The sequence below is a fragment of the Gossypium arboreum genome, chromosome 11, assembly GCF_025698485.1.
Source record: "Gossypium arboreum isolate Shixiya-1 chromosome 11, ASM2569848v2, whole genome shotgun sequence".
NCBI classification, from domain to species: Eukaryota; Viridiplantae; Streptophyta; class Magnoliopsida; order Malvales; family Malvaceae; genus Gossypium; species Gossypium arboreum.
Window position 1 is genome coordinate 117,203,869 of NC_069080.1, and position 15,777 is coordinate 117,219,645.

The following is a 15,777-nucleotide window of genomic DNA, read 5'->3' on the forward strand; positions in this document are numbered from 1 at the left end:
AACAAATTATGCGATTAGTCGTCATGAACTAACCTCAATTTTAGCAGTAGTCCAAATGTGTCATGCATGATTTTTTTTGGCAGTAAATTTTATTGATTAGTCAACGCAAAAGAGAAAATAAAAGTAAAAAGAAATTTGATTAGTCAAAGGCAATGGGTAATGAAATCAGAATTTGATAAACTGAAAGAGAGGATGAAAGTTTTATTGTAGAAAAAATTATTATTTTGCTATGGAGTTGAAACTGGAAAAGGAAAGGGGGATTTTTCTAATGTTTGTCGTGGAAATTGTGAAAGAAAAGTAAGGTTTTATTGTAAGAAGAAAATTCTTTGATCTCAGCCATTTATTTATTTTAATCTAATTGTTTAATAGTGATGTAAAACTTTTATTAATAATGTGTTATTTTTAATTCACTAATAATGTTTAAAATTATATATTTCCAGCGCATCAAACCTAAATACTTTAAAATTTTTAATTTTTTTTCTTCCTTCTCGCTTTTTCTTTTACTTGGAGACTTTTTTTTAAGGAAAAACCAAAAAAAGAAAATACTTAAGCTAAACTTATAATATAAAAAACACCATTAGTTTTTATCACTATCAAGGACTTCAAATAATTTTATAAAAGCTACTGTCAGCATATTTACTACCTACGCATCGGCAGAAACCAATTATGAAAAAAATAAAGTCTTATATGCTTACCACATGGGCTGTCATTAAATCACATCAAGGTCTACACATGGATTTCTCTTATCACATTTAATAAATTATTTCATAAGTCTATTGTTAAAATCTGAATATCGATAATGGTAATATAGAAAGATTGCAAAGAAAAAAAATGGAACACAGATTTTATGTGAAAACCCTTATGAGAAAAACCACGTTCAGTAGAGAAGAAAATTCACTAATGTCGAATTCGAATGAATCAAGAGGAGTTTCGACTACATTTATTTATAGGTTGAAAAAAACCTAATTCTAATCAATGTAAAATATATTATGCTAATAAATGCTAAATATATTATACTACTAAATTTTCTAGAAAGAAAATATATTTTATTTAACTTGGCTTGCAAGCAATTTCTTATAATTTGGGTCACAAAACTCTAAAATCTCCACCTTGTCACGAATTTTCAACGAACAAGTTCTCCACCTCTTCCATTAAACCCTTAAGGATTTATCTTCAACAATGAACACCAACCAAGTCCAAGCAATGCTCGAACTTGGTTATAGGAAGTGACTTATTCATCATATCTGCAGGATTATCATGAGTACTAACTTTGGCCATAATAATATCACACACAAAATGATACCGAACGTCAATGTGCTTTATTCTCTCATTAAACATTTGATCCTCTATAAGGAAGATGGCACTCTAACTATCACAAAACATTGTACTGACCTGAAGGTCTTTATAAAGTTCACCAAAGAGTCCCTTTAACCAAATAGCTTCTTTACAAGCCTTTGTAATTGCCATGTACTCAGCTTCAGTAGTAGACAAAGCAACTGTAGTTTGTAAAGTGGCTTTCCAACTGATTGCGCAACCTCCTATAATAAAGACATACTCGGTGAGAGATCTTCTTTTATCAAGGTCTTCAGCAAAATCATAATCAACATACCCAATGACTCCATCTCTAGTTCTTCCAAACTGTAAGCAAACATCAGCAATACCTCGTAAGTATCTGAAAATCTATTGAACTGTTTTCCAGTGTTCTTTACTGGGATTCGCCATGTATCAACTAACTGCACTAACTGCTTATGATAAATATGGACGTGAGCAAACCATAACATACATGAGAGATCTCACTGCATTGGAATATGAAGCATGTGACATGTAGTCAATCTCTTCATCTAATTGTGGAGACAAGGTCGATGACAGTTTGAAGTGGGCTGCTAATGGAGTACTAACAGGCTTGGCATTCTACATATTGAACCTGTAAAGAACTTTCTCAATGTACCCTTTCTGAATTAGGTACAATTTACATGCTTTTCTATCTCTAAAGATCTCCATCCCAAATATCTACTTTGTTGCTACTAAATCCTTCATGTCAAATTCTTTACTAAACTGGGCTTTGACCTTTCTTATCTCTCATTCATCTTTGGTTGCTATCAACATATCATTAACATATAGGACTAGAAACACAAAAGAACCATCACTGTTTTTCTTAAAATAAAAACAACTATTAAAGCTACTTGTTTTGAAATCATAAGTAGTCATAAAAGAATTAAACCTCTTGTACCACTGTCTTGGCGACCGTTTCAAGCCATAAAAAGGGACTTTTTCAACAAGCAAACATAGTCCTCCTTTTCTAAGACTATAAAACCCTCTGGTTGTTGCATGTAAATATCTTCCTCAAGTTCTCTATGTAAAAATGTTATTTTTACATCTAATTGCTCAAACTCTAAATCATACATGGCCACGACACCAAGAAAGGATCGAATCGAACTATGCTTCCTAATTAGAGAAAATACATCTGTCAAGTCTTCACTTAGAATTTGACTGTAACCTTTTTGCAACTAACCTTGTTTTATATCTGGGTTTTTCAATTCCTAGGGTCCCTTCTTTCTTTTTGAACATCCATTTACAACAAACAGCCTTTATACCCTTAGGAAGCTTCACTAGATCCCATGTTCTATTCTTATGGAACGGTTTCATCTCTTATTGCATAACAAACATCCACTTTCCTGAATCTTCACAGCTAATTGCCTAAGAATAAGTAGTTGACTCTTGATTTGCATCTATTTCTTCAACACATTTAAAGAATAAGCAACTAGATTAGCCTCGGCGTACCTCTTTGGAGATTTAATTTCATTTCTAGGTTTGTTCTTGACAATAGAATATTGTGGTGAAGAAGCAACTCTATCATGAGTTTTTGTATTAACATGAGGAGTCAAATTTGTTGTAGATTCTGGATCAATCTATAGCTCCACCTGCTTCATATGTGTGCCTGGACTTTGCTAGTCTTTATTGGAAGAGTCTTTAAGAGATAAGTTAGGCATCATAACAGTTTCATAAAAAATAACATCTTTACTAATCACAACTTTTCTATTTTAAGGACACCATAACTTATATCCTTTAACACCAGCCTTATAACCAAAAAAAAAGACATTTAATGGATTTAGGTTTCAATTTTTCATTATCAACATTAACATATGTAGGACACCCAAAAATATTCAAATTAGAATAATCAGCAGGATTACCAGACCATACCTCTTGTAGAGTTTTTTTTCTCAAAGGCAATTGACAGAAGCCGGTTAATAAAAAATTTTAGTAGAGGCTGCTTCAGTCCAAAATGACTTCTTCAAACTAGCAATCGATAACATACATCGAACCTCTTCTATGATAGTTCTATTGATCCGTTCTGCAATACAGTTTTGGTGTGGAGTATGACGAACTGTCAAGTGTCTTACGATCCCTTCTAATTTGCACAAGTTATTAAACTTATCAGAACAAAACTCTAAGCCATTATCTGTGTGAAGGTGTTTTATCTATTTTCCTATCTGCTTTTTTATCATAGTTTTTCAAACCTTAAATGCAGAAAATACATCACTTTTCTGCTTTAGGAAGAACACCAAAACTTTTTTGGAAAAGTCATCAATAAATGTCAGCATATAGTTAGCGCCACCCCTTAAAGGCATTTTGGATAGTCCCCAAAGATCAGAGAATGAATATAATCCAGCATTCCTTTCATGTTATGGATTCCTCTGGTGAATCGAACTCTCTTTTGCTTCCAAAAAACGTAGTGCTCATAGAATGTCAGTTTACTATTGCCTTGCCCATTAAGAAATCCTCTTTTGCTCAATTTTACCATGTTGTTCTCACTCATATACCCTAGATGCATATGCCAAAGTCTAGTAACATCATTATTTGACATGGAAGAGGAAGCAATAACTACATCACCAGTAACAGTAGAACCTTGTAAAATATATAACTTGGCAGTTTTTCTCTACCTTTTCATCACAATAAAGGAACCTTTGAAAATATTCAGAACCCCACTTTCAACTATTTATTTGTACCCTTTTAAATCAAGAGTAGAGTACTCAACGAAATCAAAATTCCCTTCAAATCTGGGACATGTAGAACATTATTAAGTGTTCTGACAAGTCTGTCAAACATATTAACTTTAATCATTCCAACACCTATGATTTTACATGAAGCATTATTTTCCATCAAAATAACATCTTCAAACATTGTTTCATAAGTTGTAAACCAATCCCGATTGGGACTCATATGAAAAGTGCATCCAAAATCAAGGATCCACTTATCGCTCATTTTAGAGTTGTTGGCAGAAGCAACTAAGAGTTCACCATCGCTGTATTCTTCTACAACATTAGCTTCATCGAATTATTCTGGTTGTTTACCCTTTTGATTCATCGCATCTCTTTTGATCTTATTTTGCAACTTATAGGACTTAGATTTAGTGTGCCCTTTCTTGTTGCAGAAGTTACAGTGTTTGAAGATCTTGATCTACCCTTAAATCTTATCTCCTACAAACAATGAGACTCTCTTCCTGAGAGTCGAATCTAGACACAAGATGATTCATCTTGTGATACGATGTTAAATAAGTATAGACTTCATCAACTGTGAGAGATTCACGGCTATACAAAATCGTATCTCTAAAGGTTGAATAAGATGAGGGCAATAAACAAAGTGAAATTAACCCTAAAGCTTCTTTATCGTATTAAACCTCCATGGCCTCTAGGTCTAAGAGAATTTTTTTAAACATAGTTAAGTGTTCATGCATAGACGAACCTTCCTCCAAACAATGAGCATAAAGGTGCTACTTCATATGCAACTTGCTAGTTAGGGTTTTTGACATACATAGCTGTTGCAGCTTTGCCCATAATGCAGCGACAATCTTCCCCTTCACCACGTCTTGTAGAATTTCATTTGACAGATGCATAAATAATTGTGTTAAAGCCTTTCGATCTTTATATTTCTTCTCTTCCTCTGTCAATGTCGAAAGTATCTTATCTAACCCTAGCATGGCATCCTCCAAATCCATTTACGCAAGAAATGCCTACATCTTTATCTGACATAATAAGAATCTCGTGTTACAATCCAACAACGGAATATCATACTTCATTATCGTCATTATTGTGATCGAAACAAGCAACTTGAAAAAGCTCTAATACCAATTTGTTAAAAACTAAACATCGATAATGACAATGTAAAAAGATCGCAAAGAAAAAAAATAGAACACACAGATTTTATGTAGAAACCCTTTCGGGAAAAACCACGGATAGGGGAGAAGAAAATTCACTAATGTCAAATTCTAATGATACAAGAGAAGTTTTAAATACATCTATTTATAGGCTAAAAAAGCCTAATTCTAATTAATGTAAAATATATTATGCTAATAAATGCTAAATATATTATACTACTAAATATTCTAAAAAGAAAATATATTTTGTTTAACTTAACTTGCAAGCAATCTCTTAGAATTTGGGTTACACAACTCTAACATCTGTGTTAACTTTACATGTGTAATTAGATTACGTTCTAGTAGTACACTTCATGATCCTACTATTAGCATTCAATGATCTTACCACTAACCTTACAACATAAGAAACCTGTCTAGACGAACATACTCTAAGCTATCTTATATTAACTCCTTTTATCTTCATGATTGACTTCAAACACTCAACTCTCTTAATCAAAACACTTTCAAATATCTTTAAAATACTCACAAACGTTTACTAATGACTATTAGAGTTCTAGGTAAACCAATTCTAACCTTTAATAGCACATTTTATATCAACAAAACTCTTAATAGGATCCTCATATTTATAGCAAAGTTTCCTCACAACTTTGTAGGATTACTCTCAACTTTATTTTTTTTATACAAATTACACTTAACTTTATTGTTCTTAAAATTATATATTTAGTCATATGTAATTTTTTGTTGGATTAAAATCCTCAATTATGGGCACATATATATAATGTATAATGCTATTATAAAGTGTGATACAAAATTAAGTAACCAATTATGTTACAAGTGTCATAGGTATTAAAGTATCATGGAAATGATGTATAGATACCATAAGTAATATTTATAATTTGATGACGGGCCAAATTAAAATACCCAAAACTGATTTAATAATCAGTTATTTTTAAAAGAGGTAGTGGTCCCCAAAAAATACACATATCTCATATTTTTTTCTTAGGAGAAAAAGCATTTTCTTGGAAGATCAAAACCTTCTAGGCAATCTCCAACAATGGATTTAGATATGCTTCGGTATTTAGTTTTTTTTTCTTGATGATCTAACATGACAGATCTTGGTTTATTAAGTTTTATATCAGATTTTTACTGTTCTAACAAATGGTATTCGAGCCTCGTTATGTCCAGTAATTGGGAATGATTAAGTTTCTATTCTTTTGGAATGATTGGTCCATGAAATTTCATGGGTTTGATATTTTGATTTGATATTTCGGTTATATTTATTGGTGTTTGAAATTCATATTGAATTTTTTAGGTTTGGTTATTTTTATTAAAATTTTGGGTTTATAAATATCGATTGAAACTTACGAATTGTGTAACACCCCAAACCTGACCCAGAAGTTATGGCCGGATCCGGCATGCCACATCAAAAACGTAAAAAAAAAAATTCATTCTAAGTCCAGAAAATCGTACTTGATGTTCAAAAGATTAATTCATTAAGGGTTAAGGTGAATGGAAGTCATGCACCGGTAGGAAATCGGAAAAGAGGTGGTGAGTCCATCGGATTGCTTAAGTACCAAGCTCCTTCAATCCAATCCTAGACATGCATACCGCCATTGCCACACCTTAACGTCATGGATATTTCTAGGAAACCGATTTGATTAAGTCATTTTAGGAAAAGTGATTAATTTTAGAAAATACTTTCATTATGGAAGCTTTGCTTGTTGTCGTGTTATTTTGAAATCAACTGTTGTTTTTGAAATCGCGCCCTAAAGCTATTCAATTTCAACAGTTAAAATAAGTATTACCTATCTTAGTAACACATATTAAAACCATCAAAAATAATTAAGTGGCCTTATTACATTTAAAAGTCCAAAAACTTCAAACGTAAATAAAAGGATGTCCAGTTCACGGAAGAAAATCAAACTTTCGAGCGGTGGCCACTCCAATTCCCTCACGACTCCAAGCCCACTATGGTTGGGGATTTCTGTGTGGATGAAAATAAAAGGTGAGTTTGAGGAAACTCAGTGTGTAAGGAAAACCCATTCAAAGCCCAAGTCAGCTCAAGCCTATTGAGCCTAAGCCCATTCAGTAATGCAGTGGTGCTGGGCGAGCCCTTTTCAGATTACAATAAAGCGGGCCTTAGCCCTTATTCAGATGAATGATCGGCCCATAGGCCCATTTCAAAATACATGCAACATCAATAACATATGCAAGCCCATTTGGGGAGACTACTTAACCCACCAACCACTACACTCCACCCGTACCACCCATACACTCCATGTGGGGATAGCTCAACCCACCCAGCCCAACACTCCACAGTTGCAGCATTGTTGCTCAGTTAACAATAAATTGAGGCAAAGCCTCCAGTACGTGGACAAGCCACTTTCAGTACTTCCTCCGTCAATATCCCAGTCCCATGCATCAGATAATAACAACATGACATGCAGTAAATAACAACAGTCAAACATGCATTTAAGTCAATTTAACCCTAGGGTATTTCGGTAACTTATCTCCTAGGGGTAAAACTGTAAATTTTTCACTTTTAAAGGTATTTCAGTAATTTATCTATTTTAGGGTTTTTCATGCATATTCCTACCTTTCACGTACTATAGAATGACGTACCGAGGGTTCTTACCGAATTGGGCCCGTTGGCCCATCATTCCAATTTTGGCCCATTAGGCCCAAAAATATCGAGGGCACAGAAATCATGCACTTTGCAGTCCAAACATTGTAACTTACCAAAAAAATTAATCGATTTATCTCACGAGCATTCGCACACTCGCAAATTTACAAAATACCGGTTTTCGGCATTTCGACTTTTCGACTTTTGCCGATCTAGACTAAGAAAGAGGGTGTTAGTTACACACCTGTTTGCGACGATATGCTGACGAGATCCACACACGAACCGCCTACAATTGGATTACTAACACGTTAATCTAACTATTCAAATACAAGCTACGTATTAACCCCTTACAATATTCGGCCAACCACACCTACAGATCATAGTAAGCTTATAAGAAATCAATAAGCAACTCATTAACAAATTTTTGTCAATGTTTACCACATAATCATAATTTCACTGCAAGCTGTCTTCCTGAACAACAGTCACTAAATCATTTATAACTGGAGGTACAAAACTCCAAATCAATTACTGTTAATTTTCCCTGAAAATAGACTCATATATCTTCTATCCATAAAATTTTCAGAATTTTTGGTATGGCCAATCAATACCAGATTTTTCTTAAAGTTTCCCATGTTTCACTGTTTGACTAATCTGACCACTCTTCATTACGAATCAAATTTCTCATTGTACAGAATTCAAAATATGTTCTAGTTTATTCCATTTGAAACTAGACTCGTTAATCTTTAATTACATAATTTATGCAGCTTCTAACTCATCTCCCACAATTTATGGTGATTTTCCAAAGTCACGTTACTGCTGCTGTCCCAAGCAGATTTATTACCAAATCACTCTTTCACACCTAACTTGCATGCTTGTTATTTAAACATGTATATCACCAATCAATCATCACATATCTATGATTTTACTTAAGTATAATCTCCATTTCATCATTTTAAAGCACAACATGTTAGCTGATTTTTCCTTTAACATCTAAGGCACATGCATGCTCATTTGTTTGGCTCAACTTCACCTATCTTCTATTTTTCATCAAAAGAACATGAAACAACAACCATTTCCTTCATTTTAATTCATGACTAAATGCTCACAACACAACTAAAAATCAAAATATACTTCAAGAGTTAAGGTAGAATCAAGAAGAACTCATGAACCTCAAAATAGAAGCAAGGTACCAAGAACTTACCTTCAATTTTCCTCCTCCTAGTGACCAAATACTCAAGAGCTTTCTCCTCTCCTTTCTCTTCTCTAACTTTCAGCTATGATGAACAAAGATGGAAAAAACTTTGTTCTTTTCACCCCTTTTTCTTTTAATAAAACTTCATATTTCTTCCATTTAATTCTTTAATGCAAAAAACATGAAATTCTTATCATGAAACATTTACCTAACCCATTATCATGAAACATTTACCTAACCCATTATCATGGAACATTTACCTAACCTATTATCATTGAACATTTACCTAACCTATTATCAATTTGTATCAATTTGTACCATAAATTATGGATATCAAGTGTACATTTTGTCTACAACAACATGATGGCTGGCCACTTCATGTAAAATGGGAGGTTTGTCATGAAATCCTCCTATTTTGCACTCCTATTTATTTGGCCACTTCAATTTAGCCTATAGCATTTTCAAACATTTTCACATAGGTTCTATTTCATAAATTCAGCCCCTTTTTCTTATGGAACAAAAATTAACTAAAATTGCCGGGTTCTATCTTAAGCTTGGGCCTTCTAGAGGCCCACTAACATAATTAAACCTATGTCAACATTCACAGAATTCCCTAAAATTGAGGCGTTACAACTCTACCCTCCTTAAAGAAATTTCGTCCTCGAAATTTACCTAATCAAACAGATGAGGGTATTCTTTGTTGCATCGTCTCTTCGCTCCCAAACTCGAAGTTTCCCTTTCTTAACTTGTTGAAAACGAGCGCCAAAGACTCATCGTTCAACTGTTTTTCCTTAATCTGATCCATCCAGTTGGCCTCACTTGCAACTCACCAACAGACTTCCATCATCATATGAGACTTAGGCGAGCAAACATTGCTCTCGGATCGAATCTGACTCTACGACTTAGAGTATCGGCTACCACATTAGCCTTGCTTGGGTGATACTCGATCGACCAGTCATAATCCTTAAGCAACTCAATCCATCTCCTTTGCCTAAGGTTCAGCTCCTTCGAGTCAACAAATACTTAAGACTCTTATGGTCGGTGTATATAATACACCTTTCTCCGTACAAGTAATGTCTCCAAATCTTAAGTGCAAATATCATCTGCGCCAACTCTAAATCATGAGTCAAATAGTTTCCCTTATGAGGCTTAAGCTATCGTGATGCATATGCAACCACCTTACCCTCTTGCATTAACACGCAGCCCAAACCCACGTGTGATGCGTCACTGTACACAGTAAAATCATTCCTAGACTCCGGCTAAATTAACACAAGTGCTTCAGTCAGAACTTTCTTCAACTTCTCAAAAGCTTCTTGCTGCTTCTTAGTCCATACAAACGGTACTCCTTTCCTTATGAGTTTTGTCAGAGGTGCTGCCATCACAGAAAAACCTTCTACAAACCTTCTGTAGTATCCTGCCAGTCCTAGGAAAGTCCGTATTTTCGACACTGACCTAGGCGGCTTCCACTCCAAAATCACTTCAATTTTCCGAGGGTCCACCTTAATCCCTTCGGCAGAGACTACATGTCCTAAGAAGGTTACCTCCCTCAACCAAAATTCACACTTGCTGAACTTCGCAAAGAGTTCCTTCTCCCTTAACACTCGCAACACTATACAAAGATGCTCATCATGTTTCGCTTCAGTTTCAGAATATACCAGGATATCGTCAATAAAGACGACTACGAACTGATCAAAAAAATGGTTGGAACACACGATTCATCAAATCCATAAATGCTGCAGGAGCGTTCGTCAGTCCAAATGGCATAACCAGAAACTCGTAATGACCATACCGAGTCTTGAATGCTGTTTTATGGATATCTGCCTCATTGACCCTTAACTGATGATATCCAGATCGAAGGTTGATCTTGGAAAATACAAAAGCTCCTCTAAGTTGGTCAAACAGATCGTCAATCCTCGGTAGTGGATACTTATTTTTAATCGTCAATTTGTTCAACTGGCAATAATCAATGCACATCCGCATCGTACTATCCTTCTTTTTCACGAATAGCACCGGTACTCCCCATTGAGACACGCTTGGCCTAATGAAGCCCCTATCCAACAACTCTTGAATTTGAGCCTTTAACTCCACTAACTCCTTCGGTGTCATCCTATACGGTGCGATAGACACGAGCGCCGTTCCAGGCAACAAATCTATTCCAAACTCAACTTCTCGGTTAGGAGGCAATCCTGGAAGCTCCTCCGGAAAAACATTTTGGAACTCCTTTACGGTCCTAACCTTATCCACTGTCAATCCCTCCTCTTCTGACTGACTTAAAAATGCCAAATAGGCCTCACAACCTTTCTGACTCCACTTTTCGGCTCTTAAAGCCGACACCACATTGGACAAATAATCCCTTGGCTCACCTATCACCATAACCTCCTCATCCTTTGTGGTCCTTAACACCATTCGTTTAGCAGCACAATCTAGAGTCGCCTTATGCTTAACAAGCTAATCAATTCCCAGAATGAGGTCAAACTCTCCGAACGGTAACTCCATCAGATCTCCAGGAAAAACCTTGCCTTGAGTTTCTAAGGGTACATTTCTATACAGTTTGTCTACCCTAACCGAGTGACCCAAGGGACTTAGTATAGATACCCCACTCACAATCTCCTCAGAGCAGTCCAAGTCGTCCATAATCCGTTCTGTGGCCTCCAACCAATATTCTGCCACATTCGGGGCTATACCAGATAGGCCCCTAAAGATCTCCGCTCCATTAGCCCGAAGTCGTTCAGAAATAGATCCCCGAACTCCATTGTCCGCACTTACCCCGGTAACCCTTTTCAGAACACGAAGCATTGCCTGTGACAAGGCATCATCCCCAGTACCACGGTCATGAGACTCTACCTCTGTTGTCAGTGGTACCGGTGCATCCACCGCCGGCATATGTCTCGAAGATGAAGATCTCGCTCGAGCACTTCTTTGGCTCCGTCCACGGCCTCTTGTACTCATATCGTATTATCTTGATTATAAATCAATTAATATTCCAGTGTTTATCACAGATATTTTATGAATCAGATAGTAATTCAAAGTTTGTTTTCGCAGAATCGAAGTCTAGCTACAGTTTCAGTCTCTCATCAGATTTTTCTATAGTTTCAGTATCATCCTATCTAGAGTATCATAGCAGGATTTTAGTACGGACAGATAATTCAAGAAAATATTCAGAAGAGTTCAGAGTAATACTTACAGACTTGAGCCGGAGATTCGGAATGCCACCTTCTAAAGATCTAAATTTTGAAAATCAAGTTTTTTGCATTCTTTATAAAATTTTCATTTTCAAAAATCTTTATTTTTGTAAACCCATTCCACAGCCGAGTTGTTCAACCTAGGCTCTGATACCACTAAATGTAACACCCTAAACCTGACCCAGAAGTTATGGCCGGATCCGGCATGCCACATCAAAAAAGTAAAAAAAAAATTCATTCTAAGTCCAGAAAATCGTACTTGATGTTCAAAAGATTAATTCATTAAGGGTTAAGGTGAATGGAAGTCATGCACCGGTAGGAAACCGGAAAGAGGTGGTGAGTCCATCGGACGACTTAAGTACCAAGCTCCTTCGGATCCAATCCTAGACATGCATATCGCCATTGCCACACCTTAACGTCATGGATATTTCTAGAAACCGATTTGATTAAGTCATTTTAGGAAAAGTGATTAATTTTAGAAAATACTTTCATTACGGAAGCTTTGCTTGTTGTCGTGTTATTTTGAAATCAACTGTTGTTTTTGAAATCGCGCCCTAAAGCTATCCAATTTTAACAGTTAAAATAAGTATTACCTATCTTAGTAACACATATTAAAACCATAAAAAATAATTAAGTGGCCTTATTACATTTAAAAGCCCAAAACTTCAAACGTAAATAAAAGGATGTCCAGTTCACGGAAGAAAATCAAACTTTCGAGCGGGTGGCCACTCCGAATTCCCTCATGACTCCAAGCCCACTATGGTTGGGGATTTCTGCGTGGATGAAAATAAAAGGGTGAGTTTGGGGAAACTCAGTGTGTTAGGAAAACCCATTCAAAGCCCAAGTCACTCAAGCCTATTGGGCCTAAGCCCATTCAGTAATGATGGTCTTGAGCGAGCCCTTTCAGATTACAATAAACCGGGCCTTAGCCCTTATTCAGATGATGATGCGGCCCATAGGCCCATTTCAAAATACATGCAACATCAATAACATATGCAAGCCCATTTGGGAGACTACTCAACCCACCAACCACTACACTCCACCCGTACCAGCCATACACTCCATGTGGGATAGCTCAACCCACCCAAATTTAACACTCCACAGATTGCAAAGATTGCTTTCGATTATCGATAAATTGAGGCAAAGCCTCCAAGACGTGGACAAGCAACTTTCAGTACTTCCTCCGTCAATATCCCAAATCCATGCATCGATAATAACAACATGGCATGCGATAAATAACAACAATCAAACATGCATTTAAGTCAATTTAACCCTAGGGTATTTGATAACTTATCTCCTAGGGTAAAATCGTAAATTTTTCACTTTTAAAGGTATTTCAGTAATTTATCTATTTTAGGGTTTTTCATGCATATTCCTACCTTTCACGTACTATAGAATGACATACCGAGGGTTCTTACCGAATTGGGCCCGTTGGCCCATCATTCCAATTTTGGCCCATTAGGCCCAAAAATATCGAGGGCAGAAATCATGCACTTTGCAGTCCAAACATTGCAACTTACCAAAAACATTAATCGATTTATCTCACGAGCATTCGCACACTCGCAAATCTACAAAATACCGATTTTCGGCATTTCGACTTTTCGACTTTTGCCGATCTAGACTAAGAAAGAGGGTGTTAGTTACACACACTTTGCGACGATATCTTGACGAGATCCGCATACCTAACCGCCTACAATTGGATTACTAACACGTTAATCTAACTATTCAAATACAAGCTACGTATTAACCCCTTACAATATTCGGCCAACCACACCTACAGATCATAGTAAGCTTATAAGAAATCAATAAGCAACTCATTAACAAATTTTTGTCAATGTTTACCACATAATCATAATTTCACTGCAAGCTGTCTTCCTGAACAACAGTCACTAAATCATTTATAACTGGAGGTACGAAACTCCAAATCAAGTACCGTTAATTTTCCCTGAAAATAAACTCATATATCTTCTATCCATAAAATTTTCAGAATTTTTGGTATGGCCAATCAATACCAGATTTTTCTTAAATTTTCCCATGTTTCACTGTTTGACTAATCTGACCACTCTTCATTACGAATCAAATTTCTCATTTTACAGAATTCAAAATATGTTCTAGTTTATTCCATTTGAAACTAGACTCGTTAATCTTTAATTACATAATTTATGCAGCTTCTAACTCATCTCCCACAATTTATGGTGATTTTCCAAAGTCACGTTACTGCTGCTGTCCCAAGCAGATTTATTACCAAATCACTCTTTCACACCTAACTTGCATGCTTGTTATTTAAACATGTATATCACCAATCAATCATCACATATCTATGATTTTACTTAAGTATAATCTCCATTTCATCATTTTAAAGCACAACATGTTAGCTGATTTTTCCTTTAACATCTAAGGCACATGCATGCTCATTTGTTTGGCTCAACTTCACCTATCTTCTATTTTTCATCAAAAGAACATGAAACAACAACCATTTCCTTCATTTTAATTCATGACTAAATGCTCACAACACAACTAAAAATCAAAATATACTTCAAGAGTTAAGGTAGAATCAAGAAGAACTCATGAACCTCAAAATAGAAGCAAGGTACCAAGAACTTACCTTCAATTTTCCTCCTCCTAATGACCAAATACTCAAGAGCTTTCTCCTCTCCTTTCTCTTCTCTAACTTTCAGCTATGATGAACAAAGATGGAAAAACTTTGTTCTTTTCACCCTTTTCTTTTAATAAAACTTCATATTTCATCCATTTAATTCTTTAATACAAAAGACATGAAATTCTTATCATGAAACATTTACCTAACCCATTATCATGAAACATTTACCTAACCCAATTATCATGGAACATTTACCTAACCTATTATCATTGAACATTTACCTAACCTATTATCAATTTGTATCAATTTGTACCATAAATTATGGATATCAAGTGTACATTTTGTCTACAACAACATGATGGCTGGCCACTTCATGTAAAATGGGAGGTTTGTCATGAAATCCTCCTGTTTTGCACTCCTATTTATTTGGCCACTTCAATTTAGCCTATAGCATTTTCAAACATTTTCACATAGGTTCTATTTCATAAATTCACCCCCTTTTTCTTATGGAACAAAAATTAACTAAAATTGCCGGGTTCTATCTTAAGCTTGGGCCTTCTAGAGGCCCACTAACATAATTAAACCTATGTCAAAATTCACAGAATTCCCGAAAATTGGGGCGCTACAAATTGATATTGATTATACAACTTTGGATCTTGTTGAGTTAAAAATAGGTTAATTAAAACATGTTCATAGTGCCTTTATATACCAATTTGGTTGAATTTCTTTTATGATTTCTATTGAACATGCACTAAGGGAAGAACAACTTGCACCTCTCGCTTCGGTAAGCACTTATGATGCTATAAGGGATTTTGAGAGGTGAGATCATTCAAATCACATGAGTCTAATAACAAGAAGCATAACATTTTAAAAGCCTTTAAGAGCATAAAGTTTGAAAAGATTACTCAAGCCAAGGGTTTCCTTAACGAAATTGAGAAACATTTTTCCAAAAATAGTTGAGATAACATTACCACTTCTTTAATGTCTATGAAGTAGAAGGATCAAGGAAATTTGAGGGAGTACATT

The 15,777-nt window shown here is 35.4% G+C and overlaps 1 long non-coding RNA gene across 1 annotated transcript in view; it reads right to left on the reverse strand.

The window, feature by feature from the left end:
* LOC128284317 (uncharacterized) overlaps positions 1-14,856 on the reverse strand; it is a 36,719-nt gene extending 21,863 nt beyond the window's left edge. Inside the window, exon 1 of the long non-coding RNA XR_008274727.1 lies at positions 14,758-14,856. This is a non-coding gene — a long non-coding RNA (uncharacterized LOC128284317). The remainder of the gene's footprint in view (positions 1-14,757) is intronic.
* Positions 14,857-15,777: the final 921 nt, after the last annotated feature.